Here is a 25,055-nt window from a genome sequence, read left to right as displayed (position 1 = left end):
TGTTTAATTCTCATTTAGTATCTTCCTGATTTTGGTTTGTTTAATTTTGTTCATTTGTTTTTGGAGTTTTTAAAAACAATTCTGAGTAAAGATTTTCATCATGCCTATAATTGCTTATTTAAGGATATTTAATTCTGGTTCAGAGAGGGTGCCTAAGTTTTATTCTTTGTAATTTGTGTGTATGGAGAATTTTTATCACCTGATAAGGTTTAACTCTCATATCCTGTAGTCTTCTTATTGTAGACACTACCTGCTATTTTCAATATGATTTGTAATATCATACTTGCCTAGATCAGATGCAATGGCTGTATATAGGTGGGTGGAGGTTGTGGGGAACGGTTACTTTCAAGGTACATGACCATTGACAGTATCCATTCGTCCTTGGCTTCAAATGATTAAAAAGGTTTATGTGATATATGATGTTCCGCACATCATTTGTATTTAACTGCAAAAGATTCAAGGCAGGCAAGAGAGCGCACACCCTAGTAGTTGTGGTGGACACTCATGAAAAATAAGAGGTTTAATTTCTACACCCCTCCATCCCACCAAACACAACCACCAACGAGAGCATCCTTGGTCACAAGAGGTGGTTTCACTTCAGATTATAGCTACAAACCTAGGCATTGAGTCTCATAGTTACCACTTCTTATAACTAGATACCATTTCCTTAGTACCACATGAACCAGTTGACATAATTCAGCTATCTTAACTAAAAACACTCAGCAGGAAGTATTGCAAATAGACTCACGTACATGTTGTGCCACAAACTTGGTACAGGATTCAGGTGGCCAGCATTTTCCTATAGACACCTACACCCTATGGTCTAATTATGAGGGCAGAGGTTTTGTGGGCAAGGCTTAATGACTGAGACTGCAAAATTATTGAATATCATTGCAAAATATTTCCCAGCAACTCATATTCCTCAAATGCAACTTTTAGAAATGTACATGCATCCATCCAGAATTAAAATTAATTTTTAACAAAAGATAAATTTGTTCTCAAATATGAATGGCCATAAACCTGTCACATTGTGATAATATTAAATAAGTAATGCTATCTCTTGATATCTTATATAATCTTCATGAGTCTGGTTGGGTTATTTTTAAGTTTCCTTACAGAATTTTAGTTAAATTACTTCTCAATATTACTTCTCAATGGTCAGAGAAGGCATATTACAGACATCTGCTACAGTCTCTTCCCTTGTAGAAAAGCCAATTCCCACATCACAAAACTCTGTGAAGGCAAGCATTTTCAACTCCTGTGTTTACTGTTGAATCCTGACAGGTGACTGAGGCACAGAATTTGCTCACTGAATATTTTTTGAATGTTAAGCAAATGTTTGAATCTAATCACAGGATATATGGTCAAAATTGATTTTTTTTTATTCTGTTGGAAAGAAAAGACTCTGGATGGAACCTACATCAGTATACAATATCCAAGTTGGCTTAATAACTATGTTAGCTTTATAAATGCTTAGGTGACAGCCTGAAGGATGTTTTAAACAACATAGCTGCATTTAGCATTGGAGAGAACTCAGGGGGAGTTTAACTAGATAATACTCATGTCAGTAATATCTAACCCTTGAAACTAGGTAATGTGTTCCATATTGGGAAGAATAAGTTAGTAGGAGGGTAAACATAGACATGGCTTGATGCAGGGCATTGTGCCTGTAAAATTGCATGTCTATTATCTAAGTGTTACATAATAAATAAAGCAACACAACACAAAGTACAAAGGGCCTGAATGAATGGTTGGAGAAAAGAAACTTAAAACACCATCTCAGGTAACATTCCTGAGAGCCCTGCAGTTTAGGAATCACAATCCTTGCAGCTGAAAACTATAAGAAAAGTAAAATGAAATCCTATGACCTTATTGGTACCGGGGGGCTGCTAAAAATGTCAAAGGAGCAAGGCACCTGTTATGGGCTTGTCCCCAGAGCATGGAAAATAATATCCCCAATCAAGCATGCCTTGTACTGTGATCTTTGTTATGGCTTTGGAAGACTTGCACTTGGTGACACAAATCAGTTAGATACTTTTAACAGCCAAGAAAAGTGACAGTTCCTAAGAACAACTATCACAGCCAAGAAATTTATTCTTCTCTCAGAACAAGCCGAAACACTCTCACACCCAGGATCGCAGTCTTGGAATGCCCTTTTGTGAATTGTCAAGTTTGAGAGAGTAGCTTTTGTTACACTGAACAAGCTTTGCGTGCAGAAGGAAGCTATGAAATCCCCTTGCTAAGCTGCTGTAGGAACGGAGTATGAGTTACAAGATGTGAAATTGAATAACAAACTCAATTTTTCTATTATAGTATTTTGGGGCCTGATCATTACCAAGTACTTAAAAATTGTTTTTAATCACTAAATATGCATTATACATCAGTTTAGTCAGTAAGCTACCGAGTAATCTCAAATGAGGAAGGAAATCCATACTACAGATCTGATTTCATTTTTGGTAATTTTCCATTTTGTCTTCCTGGAAGCGTTTTCATTAACAAACTTTCAAGCCATGGAAAGTTACTGGTCTTTTTCAGGAATAAGTGTGAGGTGGGGGCAGATTGTTTCCAGAACACTCCCAAGATGCCCAGTTGCCCTTCGACCCTTTCTGTCTACTGGCTCTTCTCCCACCACTTTACACAGCTGGGAGCCTAAAGTCACTGTGCTACTGGTCACAGCGTCGGTCACAGGGAACACGGTGCTCTGGGCACACGTTTCTGTCCCCACATGTCTGCTTGCCTTGGTGACCACTGCATCCAAATATTCATGGGGAATTAGTGTTCACAAGAAGGGGAGGAAACACTAAGGAAAGAAGAATTTAAGGGGTGCCTGGGTGGCTCAGTCAGTTGAGTGTGAGACTCTATATTTCAGCTCAGGTCATGATCTTAAGGTCATGGGATAGAGCCCCAGGTTGGGCTCCACACTGAGCGTGAAGCCTGCTTCAGATACTCTCTCTCTCTCTCTCTCTCTCCTTCTCTCCGTCTCTCTGTCTCAAATTAAAAAATAAATAAACAAAAAAGAAAGAAGAATCTAAGACTGTATGCTACAACTGTTAAGTTGCGAGAAGTGATGTGGGAAGGCAGGAAAGGGAAACTGTCTGACATAAGGGTCCGGGGACCTATCTCTGGAATCAGAACGACCAGGATTGGAGCTGATGCCAGTGTTCGTTTAAGGGTAGTCTTAAGAAATTGCCATATTGCCCTGAAACTCAGTTTACTCATCTGTCAAATGGAGAACAAAACAGTACCAAAATCGTGATGATCATAGAGTTGTGGGAAGGATTAAATAACCCAAAACATTGAAACTACTGATGTCATAATCTGACCTAAAGTCTGTGATCAATACATGTTAGCAATTACTAATTTAATTACAGTGGCCCAAGGGGACACTTTTTCAGGTGGATCATCTCAGCAGTGGTGAGTCCTGTCACAAGCCCCACAGTCAGTACCGTCTACCTCTGTGCACCTCACCTCCTAACAAAAGTTGTTCTTGTCCAGCTCTCCACTCAGAAGAATGACTTTTCCAAACTGGTTGCTTAATCTAAACCAAGCATCCCTTGCAGTCGGATCCAGAAGGTCTAGATATTTTGCTCCACGAATCCTGCACAGGCTTTAACAATTCAAGCCTGGGAAAAGTTCAAGGTCTCTCTCCCGCCAGAGTAAGAAAGCTTTCCTAATTCCATTCCCACAAAACTGATGGAGTCGCTGCCCCACATCATGGGCTGGTGATAATCTCTGTCTTTACCTTGCTTGCCCCTCTCTGCTTGGAAATCTGTTCCCTCCTCTCCCCAGTGGTGGGCTCATTATTCAAATATATTCCTCTCCTTGGCAGTTCCCTCCTGTATGCAAAAATACAGGCTGGAAATGGCCCTTCGGAAGGGACCAGCTTGTTTCTTGGAAAAGTGCCTGCATCTCCCAGGAGGTGGCCAGGGGCTTATGTGGAAACATCAAGCAGTGTTAAAGGAATAGTGTTTTCTGGGGCCCCTGGGTGGCTCAGTGAGTTAAGCATCCGGCTTCAGCTCAGGTCATGATCTCACGGTTTGTGAGTTTGAGCCCCGCATCAGGCTCTGTGCTGTCAGTTCAGAGCCTGCAGCTTGCCTTGGATTCTGCGTCTCCCTCTTTCTCTGCCCCTCCCCCACTCTTGCTCTGTCTCTCAAAAAATGAACAAATGTTAAAAAAATAAATGAAATATTTTAAAAAAAGGAATGGTGTTTTCTTTCTTCTAGCTTCAGACTCTTTTTTCCTCTAGGTAACAAAAGAAGAGACAAATCACAAATTCATCTAACTTTTTGAAATAAACTAGAAAGAAGAACAAAATTATAATAATCTGTTAAATTATATATTTCTCAGATTTGTGTTCTTTTGTGTCCCCATCACCCACTCTCAGCAGTGCTGCGAGGAAAGTAAAGGTTTTGTTCTTTTTAAAAGTTTGTCTATTTTGAGAGAGGGAGCATGAGTGGGGGAGAGGCACAGAGAGAGAAGGAGAGAGAGAGAATCCCAAGCAGGCTCCACACTGTCAGCTCAGAACCCGACGAGGGGCTCAAATTCACGAACCATGAGATCATGACATGAGCTGAAGTCGGACACTTAACCGACTGAGCCACCCAGGAGCCCTGGAAAGTAGGGATTTATTATCATCATTCTACTGAATAGGAAAATAAGCCCTGGAGAGTTAGGTGAATTTTTCAATATTAAGACTACTCAATTCTGGCCATAATTATTTGGTCATATAAATATAATTTTTTTTTTACTTTAAAGGGATTAACCTGATTACTTCAAATTATTTATATATTATTCATGTCTTTTATCTACATATATGTATGTATAAGTATGGTATGAATGTAAAATCTGAAAATACCAACATGAGATGTTAAAAAGTCTCGTAATTTCTGATCCCATTAATAATTAAAACATCGGTATTTATTTTTAAAACTGGTACTTATGTTTTTTTATGGTACACTTTTGTAGATTTTAACTTTTATTCCTAAGTTTTATGTTGAACCACATGAAAATGCCATTTTTGATAATCCTTGAGCTATATAAACAGAAAAGTATTATGATTCAAACTGATACATAATATCGAGATTATATGAAGTACCCCCAACTTGGACATCTTAGTATAAAAAATCTACATAGATGGAACCATCCAAAAGGGGAGAATGGACAAAAAGAGATCAATTTTCATCATCTCTTTCACCTTCCCTCCTGACCCACCTCAGCCAGAATATTATGTGCCGATCAATTTTGAAGTCTAGGGATAACAGGCATCCCTCAACATATATATTACTAAACCCCAAAATATGTTTTATTACAAAATTCACCAAAGAACAATAATGAGGTCCATTATATGCCAATTTACTTTTATGAAAGTGAAAACTACCTTTGGCCACTTAGGAAATCCCGTGAAACATAGGTTCTGGATTGATGTACCAATTTCTTCAAGGATATAAGAATCAAATGTTAAAATCAGAAATGTGTTCTCAATAATTGTGGATTGAATTTAGCAAAGAAAAACTGTTTTTATGACTTATTTAGAACTAAACATGGGGGGAGGTATTATTTATAGGCTGACCACACTGGTTCTGGACTCAGGTGAACAGTAGGAAAAACACTTCCCAGAGAGTTGCTGCCGGCTGGATAGACCATTTGGGAACTGTGAACCTGTGAGCCAACATAAGGAGAAAAACACGAGAGTCGTTTAAGAAGAGAAGAACACTTAACAGCATGATTTCAAATGCCTTCAATATGCCCCCCAAATGTGAACTTTGATCCTTTGCATATTTAAGCAAAGGCTGCAGAAAATGACTGGCATAGTTGAAGAAGTCAGCAAGAATAAGTTGTGACAGTAGCTGATACAATGACCAAAAATAGGCTGGATGAGTCCAGAACAGCAAAGTGGAAGGATTGTCATTAGGTTTCCCGTTCACTCCCATATTTTTCATTCCATGAATGCTGCTTATGGACAGTCCTCAACTTGCTTAATGGCCTCAATATAGAAAATCGAGCAACTCTCATTCCAAGATGGAGAGCCCACATTTCTTTGCCAAGACGACTCATCCTGGCAGGAGGAGGGTGGAGAAAAGGACAAAGCACTGAAATGCATAGACAATTTAAAAGAACAGAGGGCTATACCGTAATTCATTGAGTTTAAGATGGCATATATTTTATGAAGCACCATGATTTTATGTTGCACTAAGAGGAAAAAAATAATGATGTCAGAGTATGAAATAATTTTCCCCAAATTTAAGTTTAAAAGAGGTTTTTAAGAATTATTTAAACAAAGAAATTATTAATAATCTTTCTCATTCATAGGCAGCAATTAAAATATAAACAAAATAGAGATTAAAGACAAAAGACAATTAAAGATATTCCTCCCACAATGAATATTTGCGTTACCAAAATATATTTATTCACCACTCTATTTCAGAGCCATTTTCTCTACATAGTCATTTTTCTTTAACACCAAGTCATAGTGTAAGCTTTTGAATATATTTCAAAAGACAATTAAGCTTATTGCATGTAGTTTAAGTCCAACCAAAGAGATGACAATATGAACAGCCAGGATGACGTTTATCACAGCACATAAGATATGACAACCACAAAATAACAGCCTCTTCAGTAATAACAGCAGTAGCCTCAATCTTAAGAAAAATCCATGAACACAAATGTTAAAATATAGGAAAAAAAAACTTAGAATAGATGAAAAAAACAGGTATACTAATTACTTCAAGACATATGTGTATGAAGCATTAAAGAATTCAAGACCCCTGAGTGATCTTTTATCTTGCATAATTGTAATAAACTACTATTTTTAAGCCCAATCTCATGCAAAAACAGCAGTTTCACTACACCCAACAAAGTAGCTAAAATGATTAATAATGTTAAGTTGCATTGAGTATGTAGAGCGATAAAAACTCCTTTACATATCTAATTGGGGTGTAAAACCGAACTCCTAAGTTTGAAGTTGTTTGGGGGTTTCTAATAAAGTGAAACATACTCCTATTCTATGACCTAGAAATTGCACCACTAAAGTGATTCTATCAGTCTATACAAGCGTGTATCTATGAATGAGTGTATCTATCCACACAAGAACTTGTTCATAAATGAGTGTATCTACCCACACAAGGACTCGTACTCATAGCAACAGTACCATTATCAGCCCAAAGTAGACAACTCAAACATCTATCAAGAAGTAAATGGAATATTTACACAACAAGAGCTGTTCAGGCTAAGACAAATCTCATAAAACATGGAAGTCAGAATGTCAAAATAGTTACTTTCAGTGTGTGTGTGTGCGTGTGTGTGTGTGCATGTTGTACAGACTGGGAAAGTGTATGAGGGACTCATATAATCCTGGATATGTTCTACACCTGAATCTGGGTAGTAGCTAAACCTGTGTACATATGTACATAAAGACGGTATATGAAAAAAATTGAACTATATACTTCAGAGTAGCATAGTGTATGTACTCTATTGGGTGTATGTTTTCCTCAATTTAAAAATATTAAAATTAGAGACGCCTTGGTGGCTCAGTTGGTTGAGTCCCTGACTCTTGATTGCTGCTCAGGTCATGATCCCAGGGTCGTGGGATGGAGCCCACGTTCGGCTCTGCACGGACAGGACAGACTTTGCTTAGGATTCTCTCTCTCCCTCTCCCTGTGCCCCTGCACCACTCATGCTCACTCTTGCTCTCCCTGTCTCTCAAAGTAAATTTAATAAAAATTTTTTAAAGATTCTCTCTTTTGCTCTGCCCCTTTCTCCTACTTGTGTACTCTCTATATATAATAAATAAAAATGCAAAAAAAATAAAAATATTAAAAATAATTTATTCAAATTGTCTGAAATTATTTATTTCCTGGAGCCAATTCAACATTCTTCACTTTGTTACAGATCATAGATATATTCGAGTTGCTTACTGTCCAAACTAACTCTCTAAATAGGCTTAGTATGGTACAAATTATTTATCTTTTACTTGGCATGAGTTAAGCTGGATTGTTTTCCCTTAGCAGCAAGTTGAGACCAACAAATTAGCTGTTGTGTTAGGGTCAACATATAAGCAAATATATTTTGAGCATGGACCTGGATGTAGTCTTTGGGGTATTGGAGAAGAAAAAAAATACTCAAAAAGGGGACAGAAATAAATCCAGGAAGTTGTCCATTTAAAATATATGTTATGAGGAATAACAGTAGAAAAAGTGAGAGATTTTTCTATCTACTTACTTTTTACAAGTGCAGTCCAATAATGTGAATACACTGGTTTAAATATGTTAGTAAAGTAGGTTTTGTCAGCATGTCTTATCCTGTTTGCTTTTCTACTTAAATGCAAAGTGCAAAAATGCAGGTCTGATTTCACGTGGCCTTCCTTAGTGGAATGGCTGCTCTCTTCCCCCCGCTGATATGGGGAAGGTAAAACCTACCTAGAGAGTAATCATGAGGTCGTGCACAATGTCGAAATGTACAGATTCATCGATTTCACAGTATAATTTTCTGGACATTTTCCTAAAGGAAAGTACTTTTAAAGATATGTGATGCAACATAACTTTTAAGTGAAAATTAAAAATATCTAAGCATTTAAGATCTGGGAGCTGGTGAAGAATTCAGAGCCTCCATCAATGGAATACTTAGAGGGTAAATATATTTGTGTTGTCAGTGAAAGCTACTTTTTATTAAAAGAGAAACATTAAGAAGACAAAATAATTTATAAAATTATACTGTATTACATAAACATAATTATCAAAATCCGAGAGTTGTAGACTAAACAACAGCAGTTACCTAGGAGGATAAACAAACAGTAGGAAAACTTCTAGTGCATCTAAATTTTTACAATAAGCAAAAATTGTATAGACTCAGCAAAAACTTAGATCATGATTCTTCAAAACTGAAGGAGCATGAAGGAAAACCCGAAAATCATATTTTGGTCCAATCATAAAAAACAGGTATTGTCGATAATTCTCAACTTGCCACTTCATAAATTAACAATGACAATGGTCCGGCTATATAATTTTTCCAACTTTCTCATGAAAAGATCTAATTTCCTCAGAAAAGAATGGGACATTACTTATAACATTTTTGTAAAAATATATTAATTGCATGAAAAACCACACACTCTATAATTCTGTTTCTCTATATTCAGTTAGTAGCCACAGGAGAAAATCAATGAAAATGAAAAGTAATTTTACAATTGGCCACGTTAATTGAGAAATTAATAGCTCAGTAATACAGCCTTCCCTTGCTTTCTCTTGAGTACATATTTCAAACCACCAAATAAACTTCTTACTTAAGAATTTTCTATACTATTTTCTGACACCCATCTAGGGTATTAATTATGCACCAAATATTTATTCTCTATTTATCTATTTATGTTGTTGTGCTACATATTTAACATATGTCTTAGTGGAATAAAGTACTGTATTTATATGTCCGATATTAGGGGAAAAACACCCACTTTAGAGTAGATGCACTTAAGTAGCAAGGTCTGTAGGTTAGGCGGCAGAAAAAAACAAGTCATTTTTGGGAAAGAGGTTTTAACTGATGTTATCAATTGGTCGTTTTTTTCGGCACTTGCCGATATCCCAGTTGCTAGAGTTACCCATTCAGTTGGATACATCACACAGCCTCTGACCTCAAAAGGACAGCCTTCGGGAAGCCAAGCAATTATCACCTGGAGCAAAGCATCCTCTAATGGCAGGAGCAGAGTGCAATGGGACCCTTAGGAAAAGTTCCCAGAAATGACTGGGTTGGATGAATGAGAGAGTCACAGAAATAATTTACTAAGGATGTTCAAACTGCTTTAAATACCACCTCATTCATAATCATAATCACGATCATTCAAACCGAAATGAGATATCACTTCTGTTTGTAAAATCATTTTTTTAAAAAAGAATAGAATGACCTCAAATGCACATTAGTGCATGCAAATTCGTATGCTTATTCAAAGCAGGTTAATAATCTTCCAAGTAGGAACCAAGCTAAAATTATATCCATTTGATCGCACGAAGAAGCCAGAAAAGGAGATTAACAGTGAACTTGGAAGAATTGGATGAAAAGCAGACATAAGAAGCGATATGGGAACAAATCCATGGCAGTGGGAATCAGCGAAGTGATCTCCAATTCCTTCTCTTCTTGTTTTCTTTGGGGGTAGGGGAAAGCAATCCCACTGAAGGTCACGTTGTTGTTGTTCTCATCGTTTTAAGGTTTTATTTAAATTCTAGTTAGTTAACATACAGTGTAACATTAGGTTCAGGAGTAGAATTTAGTGATTATTCACTTACATACAACCACCATCGACTCTTCTTTGAGATTACTTCAGGAGCTAAGAGTTTTTGAGCCTGTTGCCAAATCGGAGGGAAGATTTGACGAGCCAAGGAAATCAGCTGAGATGAACAGCAGCAGAATGAATGTATATTAAGTACCCATCCTCCACTTCTATCCTTTGTGTTTGTTTGAATCTTATAAACATCGTAAGCCTAAGAAAAAATTCTTTTTACTAAAGATGAGGAAAGGCTGGGGTCAAAAGAGGCATGAATATAACCCCAAAGTAGAAGGTAGGCAATGGTAAATGAATAGGGATCTCACAAAGTTCCTCACATAGCAAACATTTGTGAGAGCACACATTAAGAAATTATTTAGAAAGCCATCCTAAGTCCTAATGTCTGGATGCAAAGCCTAATTTAATAGCAAGAAAGTGTAAGCAAAGATTGAATTGATCACTGTCTGCAGAGACTTTTATGATCCTTCATTGACAAGAAGGCACAGAAAGGAAATTCGGAAAACATGTCAAATCTCTGGAATTTGTTGAATGCTATCAAGTTTCATAACTGTACAAAATATATTTTAAATTTGTATTTCCTGCTTGGAAGCAGCAGTTCTTACAGGGCATTTTGGACTAAGCCCAGTGGGGTGTTCATTTTTCAAACACTGAAGTTTTAAGTGGAATCAATTTAACTTTTCTGTTAATATCCCATGATGTGAGTCATTTGTGTTCTCCTCAATGTAAACTACAGACTCTGCTACTCAAATGTATCTACCCTCCAAAATCACTCAACTCCTGGGGCGCCCGGGGGGCCCAGTCGCTTGAGCGTCGGACTTCAGCTCAGGTCATGATCTCACGGTTGACGAGTTTGAGCCCCGCCTCAGGTTCTGTGCTGACAGCTCGGAGCCTGGAGCCTGCTTCGGATTCTGTGTCTCCCTCTCTCTCTGCCCCTCCCCACTCACGCTCTGTGTCTCTCTCAAAAGTAAACATTAAAAAATTTCTTAATCACTTAACTCCTTTCAATGTTCACTCCTCTATGGAGACAGGGGACCTGTCCATTCCCTAATTTGTATCTAATATGAGGACCAGTGACAAGGACTCTAAACCAATCCCCCAATCTAACATCTACATTCTTATTGAGTGATGAAGGGATAGACGTGAAATGAATTGGTGTAGATGAGCGCAATGGGGAAATTATTTTGAAAAGACTGAACTAGTTTTTACAGACATGTATTTTCATCATCTCAGTGATCCATGTTCTCTCAGAGATCCCAGCTTTACAGTTGTTATAGAAAAGGGTTGGAGGTTCCCAGCTATGGGAGAAATAACATACGGTATAGGGAAGTGCCAAGCATAAAGGAATGAGAAATAATTAAATTGCCTCTGATGCCTAAAGGGGAAGAGAACAGGAAGGGAAGTGGTCCATCCTGTGTTCTGGCTTCCCTATTTAGAATGAAAATAGGCAGGGGCGCCTGGGTGGCTCAGTCAGTTAAGCGTCAGACTTCAGCTCAGGTCATGATCTCACAGTTCGTGATTTCAAGCCCCCCATCGGGCTCTGTGCTGACAGCTCAGAGCCTGAAGCCTGTTTAAGATTCTGTGTCTGTCTCTCTCTCTCTCTGCCCCTTCCCTGCTCATGCTCTATCTCTGTCTCAAAAATAAATAAACATTTAAAAAAATTAGAATGAAAATAGGCAGATTGAAGGGGCAGCTGACAGCAAATCGTCTTGTATTCTGGCTCTCTGCCCTGCATCACAGGGAAAAAGGTGTTGTGTTAGACTGCGGCCATGAGAAGACCTCAGAACCCCTTTCTGTTCCCGCATGTTAGAGAAGGGATGCTGTGTCTCGTGTAGGGTACAGAAGGGGTAATGGGTAAGTCAACATGCTCGCTGTGTATTCATGAGAGTCTGCAGAAGTAACAGGGAAGAGAGGGCCTGGTCAGTAAGGAAGAATGTTCCATCCTCAAGGAACAGAATCCCCTGTGAGCGGAGCTCTCAGAGAACATGCCTGACCAGCCACCTGAGTCTGTGACCTGTGTTGACCTGAAGGCACCATGAGTATCTGCCCTTGGCACCACGGTCTTCTTCGTTTTACCAGACAGTCAGATGATCTTTCTCACACACTTCTCCCCCTTGAGAAAGAGGGAAGAAAACAGTGAAAGACTAAGCTTTGACACATCTACTTAGACATTGCTTTAGCATCCCAATGGGGAAAAAAACTGTAATTTTGATTTCCCTCACCAAACACCTATGCTGTTCCCTCATTTAGTTAATAATCTAATCAAGGCAAGTTGGAAAGCCATTCCTGAGATTGTCTTCCTCATCATTACTTTTACCTAAGCTACCGGCAGTTCCATTTGTTTTTACCTGGAGGCCATCTCAAACCCATCCAGCTCACTCTGTCCCAGCCTGAATCACTATCATCTTTTGTCTAAATTGATATATTAGCCTCTGAGGACTGGGCAGGCACTCAGAACATGGTAGATAAATGCAGACCGTGAAACCAGACTGCCACAGCTCTGCCTTTTAGCAATAGAGTGACACTGGGCAAGTTACCAACCTTCTGAGGCAGCTTCTCTAGCCATAAATTGGGAGATAATAAGGGTACACACCAAATACGGTTGAGGCAAGAATTAAAATTTCTCGTATATGAAATGTGTTTAGAACAGTGCCTGGTACATAGAAAATACTATAGAAATGCTTTTCTTTCTTGTAGTTCTTCCTTCCTCCCTTCTTCCTTTCCTCTCTTCTTCCTTTCCTGTGTTAAACTCTAATTCCTTGTATAGACTGTTCATAGCTACTCCTCGGGTCAATGTTATGCGGTGCCCCCTCTGATCGACTCTTCTGCAGTCACTCTGAAGTTTTTCATTCCCACATTTCCCTCCCAGCATCTGCTCACTGGCTATGTGTTCTGCCCAGGCAACTCTGTCCCCCATTGTTGGCAAGGCTGGTTGTACGTGACTCTTTGTTTATGGTTTAAATATAAAGTCCTCCAAAAAGCTGGCTTAGACCATCTAATGTAAGTTAAATTTCCCCTGAGTCTACCTCATAGATTTCATTTAAAAAAATCAAACTATTTTGGAATAATTTTAGATGTATTTAAAAGTCCCCATATGACTCTCACCCAATCTCCCCTATTAATATCTTAGATAACCATGTCATAACTATCAAAACAACATTGGTATGTTATTATTAAAACCTAGACTGTTTGGATTCTGTCAGTTTCTCCACTAATATCCATCAAATGAACGTGAGGTCATATTAGAATGGAATGGGCCCTAAATCCAATGAGTGGCATCCTCATAGGTAGAGGGACATTTGACATATAAATATCCCAGAAGAAGGAAGGCCATATGATGACAGTCATAGTGACACAGCTGCAAGCCAAGAAATGCCAAGGAGTGCCAGCAACCATACTAAGCCAAGAAGAGGTAAGGAAGGAATCTCCCTGGAAGTCTACAGAGGGAGCATGGCCCTGCCAACATCATGGGTTTAGACTTCTATCCTCCAGAAGTGTAAGAAATAAATTGTTGTTGTTTTACATCATTCAATTTGTGATAATTTGTACCCCATTTCTCTTCAGTAAATACATAGGAGTAGAATCGCTACTTATATGGTGGATATGGCTTAATTATACAAATAACTGCCAAATTGTTTTCCAAAATGGCTGAATTATAATGCATTTCCGTCAGGAAGATGAGAGGTACAGTCCTTCCATATCTGTTGGTGTTGGCCAAGACTGGAATCTCAGCTGACAAGTCAATTGAGGATTGTCCAGTTCCAAGCTTAATTTCGCTGCTTATCCATAGGATTCAGTTCCTTGAGGACCCCTTTGACCTGAGGACCTTAGTTTCTTACTGATTATTACCTGGAGGCTGCCCTCTCTTCTGCAAATATGTAAACATGCAGCTTGCTTGGTCAAAGCCAGTGATAGAGAGAAAGAGTCTGATAGCAAGACACAAGTCTCAGACTTCCTACAACCCAATCATAGGAGTTACATCACACCAACATTTCCATATTACATTTATTACAAGAAACTTATTCAAGGCTGGGGTTCTATAAGGGTATGGATCTGATAAGACGAGGATCACTGGGGATCATCTATCACAACAACTCACCAGTCATTTTGATCCTAGCCATTCTAGTCAGTGTGAAGTATTATCTCATGGTTTTAATTCTTATTTCCCTAAAGAATAATGAATATTTACTGATGATCTGTAGATTCATTTGGTGAATTTTCTGTTCAAATATTCTGCCCAATTTTTTAAAAATTGGGTTTCTTTTTGGGTAGTAAGAATTCTTTATATATTCTGGATACAACTCTTTGTTAAATACATGCATAACAAATATTATATCCGAGTCTGTGGCTTTACTGTTTATTTTCTTAATGGTATCTCTTGACAAACAGAAGTTATTAATTGAGATAAAGTACTATTTATCCTTTTTTTCTTTTCTGCTTGGGCTTTTTATGTCTTGTCCAAAAAATCTTTGCCTATCCCAAATTTGCAAATATAATGCTCTATGTTTTTTAAGAAGTTTTGCACTTCTAGGTGTTATGTTTACAATTACGATCTATCCTAAATTAATTTTTGTGCACGGTATGAAGGGTAAATTTCATTTTTCCAAGAAGATATCCAGTTGTCCAGGACAATTCATGGAAAACATTATATCTTTCCCCATTGAGTTATCTTAACATCTTTGTTAAAAATCGGTTAACCATATATGCATGGATCAATATAGACTCTATTTTGTTCCCTTAACCTATTTGTCTATATTTTGCCTATATTACATTGGTTACTCTGGTTTGTAATAGATCTTATAGATGTTGAGACTAGTTAAGGAAGTGTAAGTGTTCCAATTTGGGGTTTCTTTTTAAATTGTTTTTGCTCCTCCAAGTATTTTCCATTTCCACATAAGATTTTGAAGCAGTTTGTCAATTTTTATGTAAAAAAAACCTGCTGGAGTTTGATTGAGATTTATTAAAATTTATTAAGAATGCTTCAATTTGTCAAAATGATCTCATGAGTTTTAGATTTACTTAATTATTTTACAAATGATTTTAATATTAATTCTTGAAAGAAAAAATATTGGCGATTAGAAAATTCCTAAAAACAAAGACTAATGTAGGAAGATTCCCAACCAGTTAATCAAAATACAAAATTTTTAATTAAACAGTATGGCATCAGTACAGGACTGGTTTAGGTATAATTAAAGAATTTAGAAATATACCTGCATGTAAATTATCCTTTTTTAAAGTTTTTAAAATTTTTATTTATTTTTGAGAGAGAGAGAGAAGAGGAGAGGGAGACAGAGCATGAGCAGGGGAGGGGCAGAGGGAGGGAGACACAGAATCTGAAGCAGGCTCCAGGCTCCAGGTGTCAGCACAGAGCCCAACACGGGACTCAAATCCATGGACCGTGAGATCATGTCGTGAGTTGAAGTCAGACAGTTAACTGACTGAGCCACCCAGGTGCCCCTGCATGTAAATTATCATTAAATTCAAAAATCTTGAGCTGGGAAAATTAACTGTCAAATTGACAAAACGACGAAAATAATGTAATTAATAAAAGCACTATTCTAACTTAAAGTACCTAAATATTACAAATTCTATATGGTGCAAGTATGTTTCAAATTATAAACTGAGGAATATTTATTTAATTTTATCATAGGTAAAAACTTGAGAAGAGTGCTTACAAATTTGTATGAAAAAGAAGCATTCTTGAGAAAAACATAGCCAAAGAATATGAATAAGTAATTGGGAAGGAAGAAAGGAGGAAATAATATTGGTCAATAACTATTTAGCAAATATTAAGAACACTAATAAACTAATTCAAATAAAAGCAATAATAAAATTTTTGCCATTTAGCTGATAAACAAATAAGAAGAAAAACACTATGTAGTTCTAGGATTTGTTATATGAAAACCAGTTCTCTGATAATCTGTAAATATGTGCAAGCTTTAGAAAAAGGTAGCATATGCATCAGTGTTTAAAATGTGCATATCATTTGCCCCAGCTGTTTCACATCAATGAACTTATCCTATGTTGTTAATGGAGAAAGTGTGGTGTGTGCGTGTGTGTGTGCGTGTGTGTGTGTGTGTGTGTAACTGTCCAAATTCTAAATGTCCTGTCAAAGGATATTAGTTAATTATGTACATCCATACAAGAGATGCCTGTATTACCACTTAAAAATGGTTTCATTTTGAATGGTAATTCACATAATAAAGGACCATTTCTTATGTTTGGATAAAAGAAAAGGCTCTTGAGAAAACCACAAGCATAAAATGATCCTTTTAATTTGTGTGTGTATGCACAAAGAAGACATTTAAAATCAGGTTTATAGTTTTATCCTGACTTGTAATATTTGGGCTGATTTTACCTCTTTTTATGTAACTCAAACAGCTTAGAATTTTAAATAACTATTTATAATACGGTAAGAAAAACTAGAAACGAATATGAAGACAAATTTACAAAATAAATACGTAGGAAATATTAATGGCCAATATATGTATGAAAAGATATTCCACTTCAGTAATTATCAAGAAAGTATATATGTCAACCAAATATGGTATATGATTTTCCCCCATTATTTGGCTATATATAATTTTTAATGTGATAAAATCTAGTATAGAGAATGATTATAAGAAGTATATAATTTCATATATTACTAGCAGATTTATTTTTTAATGTTTATTTTATTTATTTTGAGAGACAGAGCACAAGAACATGAGCAGAGGAGGGGCAGAGAGGAGACAGAGAATCCCAAGCAGGCTCCATACTGTCAGCACAGAGCCAGATAGGAGCCTGGAATTCCAAAGCTACAAGATCATGACCTGAGCCGAAATCAAGAGTTGGACGCTTAACCAACTGAGTCACCGAAGTGGCTCAGGCAGAGGCTTTAAATTGATATCAACTTTCTGGTTGGCAACTTCATATCTTTAGAGAAATAATTTAATAGCTTTATTGAGGTTAATAGCTTTATTGAGGTATAATTGACATACAAAGGAATGTACAGATTTAATATAAACAATTTAATGAGCTTGCAAAAATGCAAACCCAAATGATACCATAACCAAAACCAAGATAATAACATATCTAATGCCCTTGGTAGTTTTCTTTTTCTTTATTTTATTTATTTTTGAGAGGTGAGGGGTTGGGGAGGCAGGGTAAGAACCCTGAACATGAGATCTACCCTTGACAAATTTGGAAATGTACAATACTCCACTGTCTACTATAGGCACTATGTTGTATAACATCTCTAGAATTTATTCATCTAGAATAACTGAAATTTTATACCTATTGAACAATGGATCCTCATTTCCGCTGCCAAAGTGTGCACATAATTTGATGTAACAAGTCTTTTTCTAAGCATGCATCCAAAACAACTATTTGCAATGTGCACTAAGATACCTGTACAGCCACATTCACTATGGATTTTTGTAATTCTATAACTTGGGACAGATACTAGATGGCTCCTCTGACAAGATCTAAGGAGACTACTGTATAAGTATCCTATGTAAAACTGGATAGCAGTTATAATCTAATACGTAGTTCTGTATAGTTGACAAGGAAATAGTTCTAAGATGTGTAATTACATAGAAAATTAAGTTAGAAAACAATACTCAGTTGCTCAATGTAATGTGATTAATATTCAATTTTTTCTTAATTTTTAAATGTCAAATGTTTAGGAAGATTCATAAAAAGAAAAGCGTTGTTGAAAATTTAACTCCTACAGGAAATGAGGATAGAATAAATGAGACTATTTTAAAGTATGTAGCTTCTCTATTTTTTATGATTTTTACAAGACAAATATGATCCTCTCTAAAAATATGCCAAAGAAATTAAAAAACTTAAAATAAATATCGAACAGAGAATTTCATAATGCCAAAAATGTATTTACTTCTGTCCACAATTGGATGTTGCTTCCTTTTCAGGAAGTGGATGAAGAGGCAGCTCGAAGACTCCATGATAACAGAGAAAGCAACTGTCTTACTCCCAACATTAGCTGCAGTACACAGCACGAAACAGGCACTCAAAAATACGTGTAGAAGTCATTAACAAATAAGTGCATTAATTCGTTATACCAGTTAACTTCCTAATAAATGGAACATACAAGAGCCTGGTAAGAATATTTACCTGAACATAGCCAGCCTAGTACAAGAAAACAGAACAGTTTATTACTGCTGGTTGGTCACATAGTGTTTCTGTGGTCAGGAAAATTTGCCATTTGTAGGATACTTGCACATACTGGAATACTATCTTGTTAAGATAGACCATCATAAATATACATCACTACAACATCTTTTATAGTAGTGCTATCAATGTTACAAAGCATACTAAGTAAAGAGCTTTATAATAATTTTCTTCATTAAAAAATAAAATAAAATAAAAAATTTTCTTCGTGCAAGTTCTTTATGCATTTGAGATATTGGTGGCCTTCTCTTACATAACCTTAAAATTAAATTATATTTTGTATCTTTTCGAAGCGTAGTAATTATGATTAATAGTTAAAGGTTGGAAAACAAAGTCTCTTTAAAAGAAACAATCAATATTACAAGTCCAATTATGTAAATGAGACTCAAAAAGTGTAATTTTTTTTTCTACAGCTTAGTAATTGAGTAGAAAATGGAAGGTTGTCTTGACAACAGAAGATAGAAAAATAAATTGTTAATGAAGAACAATCGTTCTCTTCATTATAAAAAGTACTGACTTCATAATACGCAGAACAAATACTTATTATATTTTAAAATCATATACTAAACACTAAACATTTTTTTCTTTTAAAACATATTCCAAAGCATTAATTTCAATGATAAACTAATTCCTTCTTGAACCCAATTAATGTGACTTATAAAGTGTAAAGTTAAGTTTGCTATCTCCCTTCATCTTTCAATAATGGATGGCCCAGAGACAGAAAAAAAAAATTGGAAGATCATAATGGAAATTGATAAATAACAGCCCTCTTTCCCCACATCCTAACATTTGAACCAATTGAAAACTGAAGATCAATAAGGCAAGTGGAAAGAATATTGGTATTCTTATAAGGCTTATAGTAGAGAACATGGCTCTGTTGCATATTAACACCACACTTCTTAATATAATGTTATATTTGGTCGTGGTTAGACAGTTAGACAAGTGCTTCTAAAATCGGAAGCTGCTCCTTATAGAACTTGTTCCAGAAGGAGCAAATCATGGGCAACTATCAACACGAGGAACGAAGGCACTGGTTTCTAGCTGCCCAGAGCCTTCTATCACTCCAATCAGCTAAGTGATTCCTTTTCTCCTAGGGAAGTGTAGAAAGGCACAACCCAGTAGTGTTACCATCACTTTGCATAGAAATATAAGGCCTGGGGAAAACAGCCCTATTGTAACTTTCACCAATATTCGTAAGCATTTATAAATACAGGATTTAACCTCTCCTATGTTTACACAATTTTTTCTACCATTCTTGAGGTCATCAGTCCCATAACATTGCTAATCTGCTTCTACACTCACAAGGCCCCAGTGCCCCAGATCTAACCAATTTATCTTTGGGTATCTTTCAGGAAATTTCTATTGGTTAGTAATGACCTACTCCCCAAAGGCTCTAAAACACATATTTATCAATTCCAATGCTCTCTTCACCCAAGACTAAATATTCACTCCATATACTATATCTTATTCCAAATTGCTGTGCTAGTCTATCAGAGACCTGGCATTTGAATGTCACATTAATACTGAAACACAGCTACATAGAACTGCCGAAATTTTTAAATTCAATTACAATAATTAAAGCTTCTTAGACGTTATAATCCAAGATAATTAAAATCCAAAATAAATTTATCTTTTTCTCATAAGTTAAAGCCCAATGCCAAAAAAAAACAAAAAACAAAAAACAAAAACAAAAAAACAACAACAAAAAAAACCACAAACGCATATCTTAAAGTGCAAACCAAACAAATCTGCCCCCAGAGGCACCCAGGTCACTGAGCTGGTTAAGTGTCCAGCTTCAGCCCAGGTTATGGTCTCACAGTTTGGGGGTTCAAGCCACTCATCAGGCTCTGGGCTGACAGCTCAAAGCCTTTAACCTGCTTTAGATTCTGTGTCTCCCTCTCTGCCCCTGCCCTGCTTGCACTCTGTCTCTCAAAGATAAATAAATGTTAAAAAAAATTTTTTTTAATCTGCCCCCATTCACCATTTTCTTATTTGAATAACTATTAACCAGAAAGCCTCTAAGTACCTGGGTGGTGGTGCTGTTCCCATAGTAACTGTAACCTGGCTGCTTCTCCCTGATTAGGGGTGAATCCTTTATGGCCTCAGAAGTTTAATTAGATCAGTACCAAATCCCAGATGCATCATTCACTTTTTAAAATGTCCAAATCTGTTAAATAATGTTATTTTCCCAATTCAGGACCCACAGTAACCAAATTTCAAGCACATGTCGCATTCTAACCCTGACAGCAATTACCCTGAGGAAAGCTTTAATATCAGAACGTAGTGCTTAGTGATGTAAGAGGACCTTTGAAGAGACTCAAGGGGACTGATTATGGAGGGGTGATTCAATTTGAAAAGAACTTTTCAAATTACCTATTTCTTCAGTAAGTTCTGGTACTTTGTGTCTTTCGAGAAATTTGTCCATTTCATTATCAAACTGATTGGTATAAGTTGTTCAGAATATTATTCCTTTCTTCTTTTCTATGTACGTAAAATCTATAGAGATGTCCCCTTGGTCTTTTTCATATTGGTAATTTGTGTCTTCTTTTTATTTTCACTCAGTGTATCTGGACAGAGGTTTATTAATGTTATTGATCATTTCCAAAAATCAGCCTCATTGGATCTCATTCATTTTTTTTCTTTTTTTTTCTGTTTTCAATTTCATGTATCCCTAGTCTTTATTATTTCCTAATTTCTTCATGTTTTAGGTTTATTTTGCTCCTCTTTCTCATTTCTTAAGGAAAGGGTTAGTTTTTTGATTTAAAATTTTCTTGTTTTATATTCTGAGCAGTACATGCAATAAACATTATTATAAAAGCTTTTTCAACACATTTTGATAGTCTTTTTAATTTAATTCATTTCAGAATATTTTATACGTTCCTTTTTTGACTACCTAACTCTTTAATCTGTAAGTTTATTTAGGAATTCGTTATTTAATTTCCAAATATCTGGGGATTTTTCCCTGAATATTTTTTTCTGCTATTGATTTCTAATGTAATTCTACTGTAATCAGAGAACATACACTATGTGATTCAATTCTTTAATTTTTTGAGATTTGTTTTAATACCTCCAATATGAACTTTCTTTTTTTTTTTAATTAAAGTTTATTTATTTATTTTTGAGAGAGAGAGCGTGCACATGTGTGAGTAGGGGAGAGGCAGAGAGAGAGGAGAGAGAATCCCACGACAGCCCGTAACCCCAACTCAGAACCATGAGATCATAAGCTGTGGGTTGCTAAACCAACTAAGCAACCCAGGCACCCCAGAATATGGGCCTTCTGGATGAATTCTCCATGTGCACTTGAGAAGAGTGTGCATCCTAACACTGTTGTTCTATAAATGTCAATGAGGTCAAGATGTCTGAGACTGTCGTTCCTTAAGCATTATGTATCCACCTGTTTTACGATTAGCTATGAATGGAGTGTTAGAGACTTCAAATATAATTGTAGGTTTGACTATTTACCTTTTCAGTTCCAGATTTATGTATTTTGAGGCTATTTTGTTATGTACACACACATTATGATTGAATACCTTCCTGGTAAATTGGTCTGATTAATATTATGGAATGTCCCTATTATTATTTCTAATAACATTCCTTGCTTGGAAGTCCACTTTGTCAGGGGTGTACTCCAGCTTTCCTTTGTTTCATGTTTGCATATTATTTTACTTATCTATTTCTTTATATTTACAATTGGTTTCTTTTTCACAGTTAGATTATGACTTTTTTTATCTGACAACTCTTCTCTTTTAATTAAAGTGTTTAAACCTTTTAATTTAATATGATTATTGATAGGGTTGGATTTAATCTCTGATCTTACTAGCTGTTTATTATTCATCCTATCTCTTCTTGGTGCTGTCCCTTTTCTGCATTATTTTTTATTTGTAATTTTTAGTATTTAATTTGATCTCTACTTTTAGCTTATTATTTATACCTATTTTTAGTTTTAATTGATGCTCTCTTCTTTATAATATGTATCTGAACTTAGTAAAATCTACTTTCTAAAAACATTAAAACACTTCGCATAGAGCGTAAGAATCTTAAAACTGTATACTTCCAATCCTTCCTCCTGTTCCGCTATTGTCCTGCATTTACTTTTACATGTTCTAAATTTCATAGTGCTTCGTTACTATGTTTTTTGTTCCAGACGGTCATTTTTAAAGCAATTATTTTTTTTTAAATTTCTACTTTAAGTTTTGTTCTTTCCAACTCTATTTCTTTCTGTAGATCCAACGATTCCTCATACCTTCTGCTTGAAAATATTTCTTTTAAAATTTCCTGTAGTATAGGTCTACTGGAAAGGAATTTCCCAGTTTTTATTTGCCAGAAAAACTGTTGACTTTGCCTTCATTTTTGAAATATATTGAAACTGAAAAAGAAGAAAGATAAAGAGATTGAAATCTATATTAACAGCTTTTGTTTTTATCATTTAGCACCTTATACCACTCTGTTAACTCAAGGTTTTTAGAATTTCTGACAAGAATTCTGCTGTCATTATAGTTTCATTCTTCTGTACAAAATGTCGTTTTCCCTCTAACTACCTTTAAAGTTTTATTTTTCTCTTTGTTTTCAAAAGTTTTACAATGTCATATTTAGGTGTAGTTTTGTTTGCTGTTTCATCCTAAGCTTCTTATGTTTGTCACTTGATGTCTTTCAATATATTTGGAAAATTCTCAGTGATTTCCTCAAATAATTACTCCATCCTATTCTCGCTCTCTTATCCTTCTGTTCCTCAAAATGTATGCATATTACACCATTTTACATTGTCCCGCCACTCTTGGATATCCTAATTTGTTTATTATATTTTAATTATTTGCTTCTTTGTATTTTAACTTGAAACTTCCATTGATATAGCTTCAAGATCACAGATTCTTTACTCAACTGCATAACTATATAGAATTTTCAGATAAGCCCATCAAAGGAATTTTCATAGAGGATATTGTTTCTAACACTTTCTCACTTCCCTTTGTCACTTTCTTATCATTTCCATTTCTGTGCTAAAATTCCCCATCTGTTCATGCCTATTGTTTACCTTTTCTACTAGATCTTTAGCATATGAATCATAGATATTTTAATTCCTGAGGAACAGTTCCAACATCTTAGTCTCATTCTGCTGATTGCTGTATCTCTTAAAAGTGCTTTTCTGTTTCCTTTGCTTTTTTGTGCCTTGTAATTTTTGAGAGATTGCCTTTTCTCCAATAATTGAAGCTTTGTTTCAGTTGTGTTTACTAATTAAAGTACTCTTGACTCCATAATTCTGATAAAGCTCCCTTTCTCGTATGTACTAAAGTTGGCACACGTGTTGTTTATAGACAAGCCACAGCAGACTGAACACATTAAATGGAGTATTAAATTGAGTATTAAATGGACAAGTCTCTTGCTATTGGCCTAAGACTTCACATGCCCTGCCTTTCATTTTCTTAAGTATCTATCTATCTATCTATCTATACTATAAGAACATCCTCTTGGCTATATAAAAACATGTTATTGTTTTGTGCCATAATATCACAATATTTCTTAACTCCATAAGTTATTTGCTTAGCTATTCTGGGTTAAATATAAATATACAAATGGAAACCACAGCAAAACAGGAGTCAGCATTGCACTATATGACACAAAACAAACATTTTTGAAGCTTAAAAGTTCAAACATGGAGCCTTTGTGCATATTCACCTAACAAAGTATGTTTCTTAACCCAAACAATAATTTCATTTAAAGTGTATCTTATCGTTCTAGCAGCGCCTGGGTGGCTCAGTCAGTTGAGCATCCGACTTTGGCTCAGGTCATGATCTCACAGCTCATGAGTTCAAGCCTTGCATCAGGCTCGCTTCTGTCAGCATAGAGCCAGCTTCAGATCCTCTGTCCCCCTCTCTCTCTGCCCCTGTCCCACTTGTGCTCTCTCTCAAAAATAAATAAACACTAAAAAATAAAGTATCTTATTATTCTAATAACTCCAGGAGAAAACAACATATACTTCTATACCCTTATAATCTACGAGAAATATGAAAATATGGGTACATGCAATTAGTAACGGCAGGCATTTTGGTTGCCCTCAAAATACTTGTTCCTCATCAGATGACCAGTCCAATGCAAGCCAAGTTTCCTCTCAACAGCGTAGATCAGAAATGAGCATGTGACTGCTTCTGATATTGAGGTGTCAGGGGAAATGTGATAGTGGGATTTATGGGGAGGCATTTCTTAATCCTAAGAAGAAGACATAGTAAGAAACAGTCTTTCTCTTCTGTCTCTGGGAGGTGAGCTTCAAAATGCTATCGCTATTTTGCTATAAGATCTAGGATAGGGTCCGCATGGAAAATAACAGATTGGAAAAACAGAAAGAATCCAGTTCCACAAACACAGGAGGTGGTTTGCACTTCCTTGGATGGGAGGTAACATGTATCTTTACTATTCAAGTCATTTTGATTTGGAGCTTCTGTCACTTGAAGTCAACATCTTAATTACTGATTGTGTAGTTACTTTGATGTGTTCACTAGACCAGTAACAAGATGTTTGCTCAAACACCTGTCTAGATGTTTCTGTAAAGGTATTTTTTAATATGATTAAGATTTACAATCAGTTAACTTTAAGCAAAGCAGATTACCTTCCAGAATGTCCATGTGCC

Source organism: Panthera onca, chromosome A1 (assembly GCF_046562875.1).
Source record: "Panthera onca isolate mPanOnc1 chromosome A1, mPanOnc1 haplotype 2, whole genome shotgun sequence".
NCBI lineage: Eukaryota > Metazoa > Chordata > Mammalia > Carnivora > Felidae > Panthera > Panthera onca.
Note: the sequence above shows the minus strand (reverse complement) of the source record.